Genomic DNA, 10,427 nt, shown 5'->3' on the forward strand with positions numbered 1-10,427 from the left:
GCTCTAGCCCTAGGGTTTGTTCACCTTGAAGTTAGGTGCAGATTTATCAAGGGTCGACTTGAAAATTCAAAGTACAAAAATTCTAATTGCGAGCAATTTTTGTGTACTTCGACTAGGGAATAGTCCAAATTCGATTTGAAGTTGAGAAAAATTCAAATATCAAAATTTATCATGTACTGTATCTATAAAACTTCGACTTCGCCCATTCGCCGTCTAAAACCTGCCGAATTGCTGTTTTAACCTATGGGGGACCTCCTAGAATCTATTTGGAGTCAATTGGTGGACTTTGAAATTAATACATTTTGGTTGGTCTTTTTTAATTCGAAGTTATGGGAGTTCAAAAATACTCCAGTTACTTCGAAATTTGACCCTTGATAAATCTGCCTCTTAGTATGAGGTAGATACTGATAATCTGAGACAATTTGCAAATGGTTTTCATTTTTTATTATTTATGTGTTTGAATTATTTAGCTTTTCATTCAACAGCTCTACAGTTTGCAAGTTTGGCAATCTGGTTGCTAGGGTCCAAATTACCCTAGAAAACCGTACAGTGATTTGAAAAGGGACTGGAATATGAATAGGAGAGGGCCTGTATAGAAGGCTGAATAATAAAAAGTAGCAATAACAATAAATGTGTAACCTTGCAGAGCATGTGATTTTAGATGGGGTCAGTGACTCCCATACAGGGGCGCTTCTGCCATGAGGCAAGTTTGAGGGGGGGGCGGAATCCGATAGGCCTCCTCAGGCGGCAAAGACCCAAGAAGCAACACATCTCCCATATGAAAGCTGGAAAGAGCCAAAAGAAGAAGGCAAATAATTCTAAATCTATAACAAATTAAGGCCATTCTATAACATACAGGTATGGGACCTGTTATCCAGAATGCTTTGGCCCTGGGGTTTTCCGGATAATGGATCTTTCCATAATTTGGATCTTCATACCTTAAGTCTACTAGATAATCATGTAAACCTTAAATAACCCCAATACGCTGGTTCTGCTTCCAATAAGGATTAATTAATTCTTAATTTGGATCAAGTACGAGAGACTTTTATCATTACAGAGAAAAAGGAAAACTTAGTTCAACATTTGGATTATTTGGATAAAATGGAGTCTATGGGAGATGGCCTTTCCATAATTCAGAGCTTTCTGGATAATGGATTTCTGGATAATGTATCTCATACCTGTATTAAAAGTTAACTTAAAGTTGAACCACCCCTTTAAAAATCGAAACCTAATATGGCGAGTGCTGGCAGTACTGTAGTTCCTTAAAAAATCATAGTCTTGGAAGTGATTTGTGCAGATCATTGTCATCCAGTAACGTAACTAGAGGGGGGTGGGCCTTGGTGCGTGACACGCAGCCGGGCCCCCCGCCCCCCTCCATACGTGATTTTCGCCCCGAATTCCAGTGGCTGCCGGGGGACCCTGAGGGGGTGCAAGCCCTGGCCCGCTCGCACCCCCTGCTCCCCCAGTAGTTCTGCCATTGTTGTCATCTTAAAATGATACTGACACACAAAACTTCTTTTTAAAATATGAATGTACATTAAAAGTTGACTATAGGTCATGCTGATCGTTTTTTGCTAAGAGGTTTGTTTTTGTGAGTTATTGCTAGTTGACATTTCTAAACCTGACTGTCTTGCCAACCTGACTGTCCCATCTCAGCCTGTCAGAGTTTCTAATGTTAACTGACTCCTGCTGCACAAATATGGCAGCCCCCTCATACAGGAACACATCAGACGGGTAATGTAAAAGCATTGTACAAATACTTTATGGCAAAGTTCTAAGAAATTTTCGTGACTTTCGACGCATGCGCAGTTGTTCGGGAACGGAAAATTACTCCAACTGCGCATGCGCCAAAAACAATGGTCTGCTTCCGAAGTTTAACGACGAAAAGAAGATGGCTGCCGTGAACTGCGGGGGACAGAATCTGCACCGAGGGGTAAGTAAAAAGTCAGGGGCATTTGCCCCGGGTACCACCTAAGCTGGGGGGGGGAGAAGGCAGGGGGGTCTACAAAGGGTAGGGTTTTTTTTATGTTACGGGTTTGTTCCTCCTTTAAATATTGATCTAAGGGGAAAATGTATAGTGTTACATTAAAACATCCATTTCTTATATATTATTATCTATTTATTATGTATTATTATATTATGTCTTATTAACGTAATTAATATCTGAACAAAAAGCATGAAACAGGAGGGTGATTTAGACAAGCTGTTTGACAAGTATCTTGAGATCTACTGGTCTACTGGTATACCGCGATCTACCTTATGGACTCCCCTGCCTTAGGCCCAGTGAGGCATCAAACACAAAAATCAGAGCCAACCTAGCAGGTATAGCTTATTATATATATACTGTATATATAATATATATCAAATATTACCTGACCCTAAATTCAAATAAAGGAGTCTCTGTTTAGGACTGATTTTGCTGTCTTGTTTTTGTGGAGTATTTAGTTTTGGAGAGTTAGTAATAATTATGAGCATTCTGCCACTTCAGACCTTTATGTTAGCTGCTGTATCCACAAGCCAAGACAAATCAACTGGGCAGAGGATTATTGATTACTCTGAGGGCAAGACAATGTAGGTTGTGCCACCTTTATAAACACTCCATGCCCCAAACTAGCTCATTAATGGCAATCACAGTCTTCATAAAGAAAGGTGGCTTGACAAAGCCACTTTAAACATCTTTAACAAGAATGTTGGCAGTGTTGTAGTACCTTAAAATCACAGACCTTTGAAAGTGATTTTTGCACAACATTACACCTTAAAACAACTTTTTAAATTAATTCATTAGGCTCTAGTAATACATGTTGGGAATAAATCACAGAAGACTAAACAGAATTATATAAATATAATTGTAAAGATAATGTAAACCATTTTGTCCTTAGAGTATAATATATGACAATTACTAAAAGAGAGAAACACTGTGAAACCTACTAGTTCCCAGGGTTGCCTGTCAAATTGGAGCCCTCTTGCAGTTCTGCAGCAGCCAGAAATAAAGGCTGCCAGTGAAAAGCCTTCTGAAGTCACACCCCATAATGGCAGCTTCATAGTGCAGAACACTGACTGGTTTCTGAGAGGTTCTGAAGCCGCATAACTACTTTGGACACTGTTCCCACTCCTGTCTAAAGTGAATACAGATAGTACTTGCTGGTTGCATTTGTTCTGAAGCACATGATCCCTCTGCAAGCTGCTAATGTACATCAGGCTAGCCTCCAGCCCTGTGCCTAGCCAGCCACTTATCTCAAGGTATTTACAGACATGATAGATAGATAGATAGATAGATAGATAGATAGATAGATAGATAGAATGATGGATAGGATTTAGATAGATATAAAGATACATACACAGACAGGTAAATATGGTTCTTTGTGCCGAATACCATGTCACCATTTTTAATGAACAGTTAAGAAAATTAAAATGAATTTAAACTCTGCTTCTAAAATATATTCCTCTAAGGCAGTGAGGTAGGACAATGTCTGATCCAAGCATCTAACCCACCTATACTATGGGGCATATTTATCAAGGGTTGAATAGTAAATTCAAATAGTTTTTTTTTTAACCTAAACTCTGTTCGAAATTTGAGATTTATCAAACCTTTACCCTGGGAATAATTCGAATTCGACTATTCGCCACCTAAAACCTGCCGAGTTCATGTATAAGTCAATGTGAGGGCATTTGAAGATGTTAGTAGCCTTCCTGACATTCAAGTTTTTTGATTCGAGTTTGGTCGAATTCGATTTGAATTTGATTCAAATTTTCGAGTTGGTAATATTAGTTCGAATTTTAAACATTCTAATATTTTCTTAACCTCCTAAATGAATTTCGAGTATATGCAAATGTATTAGAGAAAAACAAATTCACATGAATTCAAAATTCGACCTTTGATAAATTGGCCTCCCCATGTTCAGGCACAAAGAGAAATCATTATCCAAATTAAAAGCTTAATTTAATCACACCCAGAAATGGAACAATGAAAAAGTCAACCTATTCGTCTGTATCTAGTACTATGTGCAAAGTGATTCATTGCACTTACATATAAAGACTGCCCTATATCACTTGTTTCAAAATGTTATATTTTTTTTTTTTAAAACTTGTTTTTATTGAAGGTTTTCACACAAAAATTACATTGTCATGTATGATTAGCATTATCTATCATTAATTCTAAAGTATTGTGTTCTGAGGTTGGTTATGGTTTGTAAATGAAAAACAGTAACAATTTAACTTTCAGCTCAGATAAGAGAATAAGTTAGTTGAATAAGTCTCTACATAGGATTCGATGAATAAGAACTTAACAATCTGTTGGTTTGGTGGCTCCTGGGGGGTGTTTGACTCGTTAGTTGTTGGTGTAATGGTTGGTTTCCAAGGTGCTGGGATGACTCCATGACCATCGGGTGTTCCGTGAGCAACGCTGTGTCATACCATGTTGTATAGCGAAATGTATGTATTGTGAGATGTCTGGTTTGTTGTGGTAGGGTTCCTATGTATGTCTCCCATGTCTTGAAAAATTTTTCAGTGTTTTGTTCCTTACTGGTTGTGGCTTCCAACCAGTCCATATAAAAAATGTGGTGTAGTTTTTGTTTCACAAAAACAATGTTGGGGGGGTCTTTACTCAGCCAATGCTGTAGTATTGTTTTTCGGGCCGCTGCCGCCAATTTCCCTATTAAGTTTTTGTCTGTTTTCGTTAATTGTGTTAGATTTGTAACATCGCTAAACAGTGCCCATTCCAATTGTTTCTGAATAGGTTTTCAAAAATGTTATATTTTAAAGTATAAGAAATTGACATTAAAGCTCTGACATTATTGACATTATATTGACATTTTGTTCACAGTTGTTAAATTTTTTTCTATTGTGTTTGAATATGAAAACTAGTTGGACTGGGCAAACAGGAATACAGGACAGTAGAAGAAAATCTTTTGGGCTCCAGCACTTGTGGACTCCACTGCCTGCCTGGGAATCAGGGTGGTTTGTTTATCGGAAGTACGACATGGTGCTGAGCGGATGTAGAAGGGGTTAGTGATAGGGGTGGGGGACTCTGTAAGGTTGGTGTGGGGGGCCTTAAAGAAGAACTAAACCCTAAAAATTAATATGGCTAAAAATGCCATGTTTTATATACTGAACTTATTCCACCAGCCTAAAGTTTCAGCTTGTCAATAGCAGCAATGATCCAGGACTTCGAACTTGTCACAGGGGGTTCCCCATCTTGGAAAGTCTGTAACACTCACATTACGCTTTGCTTTTCCTTTAAGGTGGTGGTCCCTGGTGGGACATAGAATCCCCTGGCAACATTGCAAATTAGTGTTCAGATTTGGTTTGGTGTGTAGTGAAATCTTTTTGTGGAAAGTTCAATATTGTGTGCATCCCTTCTGTCTTATTATTATTATGTTATAGTTGCATTTTAGCTGCAGTTAGTATATCAGCAGGCCAAATCAATCACACAGGTAAAAGTAAAATAAGTGGTCACATACAAAGACTGGGGAAAGCAGAGCAAGAGCACTACGAGCACAAAAGTGGGCCCCTTCGTGCTCATTTAGGGTTCACTGCCACTTTCTGACAGCACTCTGCACCTCATTCAGAATAAACAGAGCCTGCACAGTTGAAACTGATCCGGGGCTAGCTCCATCTGTGCATGCTTCTGCAGATGCCATGCCGAAGAAGTGACAGGAGATGGTACCTTTGAACTCCACTGCCCTACTTTGCATTTTTATAGCAGGTTCTGGGGCTGGGGGTTTGGGGGTCGAGTTCTCCTTTAATGTTTTTGAATAACTAAGTTTCTCTGAACAAATCTGGAGTACAATTTATTAATTCCAATTCCATAATAATATCAAATACAGTAAGATGGAAGTTAGATAGAAAGGGAAATTGTTTTACTCCAGCTTTTTGATATAAAAAAAAATGGGCAAGACAATAGGGATTTAATGATTTTCTGATAAAAGAACATTGAACTCCAATTCATATCCAAAGTCTTCTTCTTTTGAGAATTCCCCCCTGAGATGTGTATAACACCACGGGGCAAATTTACTTAAGGTTGAATATCGAGGGTTAATTAACCCTCGATATTCGACTGTCGAAGTTAAATCCTTCGACTTCGAATATCGAAGTCGAAGGATTTAGCAATAATCGTTCGATAGAATGATTAAATCCTTCGAATCGAATCGATTCAAAGGATTTTAATCCATCGATCGAACGATTTTTGTTCGACCAAAAAAGATAGCTAAGCCTGTGGGGACCTTCCCCATAGGCTAACATTGACTTCGGTAGCTTTAAGGTGGCGAACTAGGGGGTCGAAGTTTTTTTTAAAGACACAGTACTTTGACTATCGAATGGTCGAATAGTCAAAAGATTTTTAGTTCGAATCGTTCGATTAGAAGTCATAGTCGAAGGTCGAAGTAGCCCATTCTGTGGTTGAAGTAGCCAAAAGTTTTTTTTCCTCTATTCCTTCACTCGAGCTAAGTAAATGGGCCCCCACATGTAGCATATGTTTATTCCACTAATAAGTAGAATAAATGCTCACATAAACACATTTACACAAAAGAAAACACATTGTGCATGGTGTTAGATAGAATTAGCATAATTACAACGTAATAATTGCTGCTTAAAATATATATATTATATATATAATCTGTGCAGCGAAAATTACTCTGCATATAAAAGTATGCATGCACATAATGCCTACATACCAGTCTGCTAAATCTAACATAGGCACAGGAATAGTTAAACCACATATATACATTTTCACATACTGAAAGGGGATAAAATAATATTTGCTGGTGTGCTTATTTGATTAATAAACAATCATTTGTCCATTCAATACATGATGATAGTGCAACATTTTTAATCTGCCAACAATTCTCAAATGCACTTGAAAGCCTCTATAGTGTTATTTCTTGTCAAAAGCATGTAAAAAAGGAACTTGTCTGTGATTATATTGTAAACCCCAGCACTAACCAGGGACCATGAAGAAAACCGAGGGTGTGGTCTTTGCCATCTTGGAAACTAGGGATGCACCGAATCCAGGATTTGGTTCGGCCTTTTGCAGCATGATTCGGCCGAATCCTTCTGCCAGGCCGAACTAAATCCGAATCCTAATTTGCATATGCAAATTAGGGGCAGGGAGGGAAATCACGTGACTTTTTGTCAGAAAACAAGGAAGTAAAAAAAAGTTCCCCTTCCCACCCCTAATTTGCATATGAAAATTAGGGTTCGTATTCGGTTCTGTATTTGGCCGAATCTTTCACGAAGGATTCTGGGGTTCAGCCGAATCCAAAATAGTGGATTCGGTGCATCCCTATTGGAAACATCCTGGTGCTTCAAACAAACTTCTCCCTCACCAGCTGTCAGCGATTTAAGGAGTTTCCTTTATTTGGAAACTTCTTGGAAAAATGTCAGAAAAGGGGTGGGGAAGTGAGGTTTCTAAATCCAATTCCCTGATTACCTATGGAATTTTACTATTAGGTGGGGGACATTCAAAAATATTTTTTTCCCCCAAACAGCTTTAAAATCCTATAAAAAACTTTTCCTTTTTAACTAACATTAACATGTTTTTATTAAGACATATTAATAAAGCACTAACATATTCTGCAGCACTGTACAGTGGAAGGTATGAATCAAACATACAAATTGCATACAAATACCGACTGAAATCTAAGATAACAGTTACAATAATAATCTACAAACACTGGGTACTACAAATTCACACTAGCTTGATTTACTTCAAACGGCAATGCAGGGGTGAAACATGAATTCTCAAAAAAATTATTTATCAACAAAGCAAAACAACGTATGGAAATTAGTGATGGGTGAATCTGACCTATTTTGCTTCGCCAAGAATTAGTGAAACAGCAAAAAAAGTCACGAAACGCATTGAAGTGAATTGCTGTCAAACCACATAACATTTTTTTTTTTACTATCCATTATAGTCAATGGCAATTTTCTCTGCAAACCGATGTGAAATATGTCGCTCATCCCTAATGCGAATTTATCTTAGTTGCCTGGTAAAGCATTCTAGCATTTCCCACAACAAACTGACCACCAGGGGTCACTATTTCACAATGTAATAGTTGCTATTGAAAACAAATGAAAGACCAACTTACTAAACATAAGCAGATGCAGAACATTTTATGTGCAATACAAACTATCAGGACCCGATTTGTGGCAAGGCCACAAAGGCCCGGGCCTAGGGCAGCAAAATGTTAGGGGAGGCATGACACCCAGCCGCATTAGAAACACATTGTTCCTGCACTGCGCTCGCGTGGGGGGAAGACTAGGACCGCGAGGCCTCTGGGTGCCGCAGAGGAATAATGAGTTGAAAACTCTCTCTAATCTCTGACACCCATTTAAATATGTCAGAGCACAACATAAAGCACATTTATTTACCAGACGCAAAGCTATCAATATAGACAGCTGCCATGCCAGGAGGATTGTGGGAACTCAAGGGTGGGGGGTTTCTGTGAGTGTGACATCACCGGTAACTCCCGAAATATTCAGGAGAGTTGACAACTCTGCAAGCGCACTGTGCAAAGTGTGGTTTTGGGACACAATTCAATATGCTCCCCCCCCAGAAATCCAGTGTAATTACAGCCACAGTTGAGCCCAGTGTGTCAATACAAACACAATTTTGCTTACGTAGTAGCATAAATACCTATACAGCAGACACAGGGGGCCCGGAATAAACTGAAGGTCCATATGGTCTTGCAGATGAACTCAGTAACAACTTTACACACAGTCTCTCCAGATCTTAGTAGTTCACACAGTTTCCTATATAAATAACAGACTAAAAGTGGCCATACACGGAGAGATAAGCTCGTTTGGCAATGTCGCCAAACGAGAGGACCTCTCCCTGATATAACCACCTTGAGGTGGGCAATATCGGATCCTAACGATGGCGGCCGGATCGCGGGACCGCATCAATTTTTTTTACTAGTCCCTTCCAATCGACATCTGCCCGACTTTTGGCCAGATATTGTTCGGGGAAGCCTGTCGGAGGGCCACATACACGGGCCAATAAGCTGCCGACTCGGTCCGTCTGCAGCTTTTATCGGCCTGTGTATGGCCACCTTTAGATTCACAGGGCACTTGGCCCACTCCTGCTGCCTACCTTCCTGATTCTCTTCCTCAGATCAAGTGGTTAATGACTCACAGATTTCTGGATAGAAAAGAACCACACTGGCACACGAGACTTGTGTCTGCAGGGCAAGCCCTTGCAAAAGTTTCACAGATTTCTGGCACAGGATAAAACTTGCATTATGGCTTCCCTTTCTGCGACACAGGACCTTCCTAGCTCTAGTACCCTATACAATTGATCCCTGACTGCAGAGGTACCCCTGGGGTGATAACTCTTAACTTCCTCCTTGTTTATTTTTTAATTCATGGTTTGGAGACAAGTTTTGATTGCCAGTCCACATAGGGGCTCCCGACCTAGGACATTCCCATTCCTTCCAGAGTGCATACCTCCCAACATTTTGGAAGAAAAAGAGGGACAAAAAGACCACACCCCTTTCTGTGGCCACTCCCCCTAATTACCATGTTTGTTTTACAAAATTTGGCAGGTTATGAAAGTTTGAAAATATTTCTTCTTATCTAAACTGTGTTTTTGTGCCTCAAAATTGTTATATAGTATCTTATTTGCACCTGTTAGCTGTTCTGGGCTCTCTGCTAAAAGCCAATTAAGTGAGAAACTTTGTTTCTTTTTCTGGCTGTTCAGTGCAGAGAAAAGAGGGACTTTCCAGTACAAATGAGGGACTGCGGGTTGAGCTGTCAAAAGAGGGACTGTCCCTCTAAAAAAGGGACAGTTGGGAGGTATGAGAGTGGAACGGAGGGAAACTTTCTCTTGAACAGTCTCAAGCAAATACCATGTCTCACAGCACCATCTAGTGACTGGAAGTAATCCCAACAACTAATATAAAATATCCCAAAGTGGGAGGAATACAAACGAATGGATGGTTAAAGTGTACAGTGTGAAGGGTTGTTATAATACAACTTTGTTTCTTATTCTTTCCGGATTTATTATTATTATTATCTATTTCACATTTTTCTTACTCACAACTTAAGTTTGTAATGTAAACTACCACCTGGAGTGGCACTTTCCAAGAGACTGGAAAATGAATAGGAGAGGGCCTGTATAGAAAGACAGCAGTAACATAAAAATCTACTCTCAAAATAAGTCTGGTCAATAGTTATGGGTATCGATGGAAAAGCACTTTACATTTCAGGTTAAAGGGGGCAGTGTTGGAAGGAATTATTTTAAAAACCATAAAAATAACACCATTTGGAATTGTCTCAAAATGATGATAAAATAAATAAAATAAGGTGCTACATTTCTAGCAAAGCTGCAGTGTCGGACTGGGACATTAGTTAGTAGCCCAATTTGACTGGAAACCCGCCAACCCTGTACTGTAGTCAGACTCAGAATATGAACTTCCTGTGATGATGTTTCT

The sequence above is a fragment of the Xenopus laevis genome, chromosome 7S (assembly GCF_017654675.1).
Source record: "Xenopus laevis strain J_2021 chromosome 7S, Xenopus_laevis_v10.1, whole genome shotgun sequence".
In the NCBI taxonomy this organism is placed as follows: domain Eukaryota; kingdom Metazoa; phylum Chordata; class Amphibia; order Anura; family Pipidae; genus Xenopus; species Xenopus laevis.